The 1,417-nt window shown below is 30.8% G+C and overlaps 2 protein-coding genes across 40 annotated transcripts in view; one reads left to right on the top strand and one right to left on the bottom strand.

Moving 5' to 3' along the window:
• The window catches only part of LOC100575370 (leucine-rich repeat and immunoglobulin-like domain-containing nogo receptor-interacting protein 2), a 78,037-nt gene that overhangs the window by 50,765 nt on the left and 25,855 nt on the right, over nt 1–1,417 (bottom strand). The gene's annotated exons all lie outside the window — the stretch shown is intronic.
• LOC100572794 (leucine-rich repeat-containing protein 15) overlaps nt 1–1,417 on the top strand; it is a 12,819-nt gene that overhangs the window by 7,907 nt on the left and 3,495 nt on the right. The window lies entirely within an intron of this gene.

The raw sequence follows: 1,417 nt of genomic DNA, 5'->3' as shown, positions 1-1,417 counted from the left end.
AAAAGGCAGTAAAATATAAAATAATAAAGCAACTTATCGAATCAAAAAAAAATGACTGTATACAGGGTGATTGAATTAAGCGTAAAACACTCATTATCTCAAAAAGTATTCACTTTTTTCAAATTTTTTTTTTTTTCAAAACTTTTGATCTATGCTGCTCTAGAATTATATAATTTTTTTATATTTTTCACCCTTATATTTATTAGGTAAACCACCATCAACTTTTGATTTTCAAATGGCAACCCATACTAAAAATTTCATAATTTTGTAAGGCTTTTTTTCTCATGAATTATCACGTTTAAATTTTCATTTTTCGTTTATCCGTTGACGAGATACAACTCCTCAAAGTTGGGGTGTTTTGAGAGGTGTTTGTGTGTAAATGCGTTATACCTAGTCAGTACTGCAGACCGCAGTAATTGGGATTCTTGTGCTCCAGCGTAAAAAATAATAAACTATTCAAATCAATTCAGTAAGTACGATAGTTAAGCCTAAGTTGTGCCCCAAAATACTTCACTATGTTGCACAGTTCTCCCCCACGCTAATAGCGCTACTGGTCATGATATTATTGATATACTTATCGCTTATAAAGACCAGAAGTTACAAGTAATAAATTCGATACCGAAGATATGGTGATAAATGATTATCAGTGTACTGAAAAACAGTAATTTTATTTGGGACTCAATTTACCTACGCCCCAAATAACAGCTGATATGATTAACGTCAAGACGTGATAGTCCAATAATCCAATTGGCGATTACTTATAATATGTATGTTAACAATAAAAGTTATTTTAGGAAGTAGGTAGGTACACTGATAATCATTTATCACCATATCTTCGGTATCGAATTTATTACTTGTAACTTCTGGTCTTTATAAGCGATAAGTATATCAATAATATCATGACCAGTAGCGCTATTAGCGTGGGGGAGAACTGTGCAACATAGTGGGGTATTTTGGGGTAATTAAACGTGATATTTCATGAGAAAAAAAGCCTTACTAAATTATGAAATTTTTAGTATGGGTTGCCATTTGAAAATCAAAAGTTGATGGTGGTTTACCTAATAAATATAAGGGTGAAAAATATAAAAAAATTATATAATTCTAGAGCAGCATAGATCAAAAATTTTGAAAAAAAAAAAATTTGAAAAAAGTGAATACTTTTTGAGATAATGAGTGTTTTACGCTTAATCAATCACCCTGTATATACCTACTCAAATATTTTCCTTCAAATAGGTATTAATTTCAAACACCCAATGTTTAAATTGTTTTTATTTGATACTGGTAGTAATGATAATACTGAAAATCATACAGTTAAGAAACAAATACTAAGGGCCGTTCTTACAATGTCCGGTTAAGTGTTCGTTAAAGTGTCGGTAACTTAACGGCAACATTTTCGGTTATGTCCCGGTTATCGAAA

The sequence above is a fragment of the Acyrthosiphon pisum genome, chromosome A2 (genome assembly GCF_005508785.2).
Source record: "Acyrthosiphon pisum isolate AL4f chromosome A2, pea_aphid_22Mar2018_4r6ur, whole genome shotgun sequence".
Lineage (NCBI taxonomy): Eukaryota > Metazoa > Arthropoda > Insecta > Hemiptera > Aphididae > Acyrthosiphon > Acyrthosiphon pisum.
Note: the sequence above shows the minus strand (reverse complement) of the source record. Positions and strands in the feature narration are given on the sequence as shown.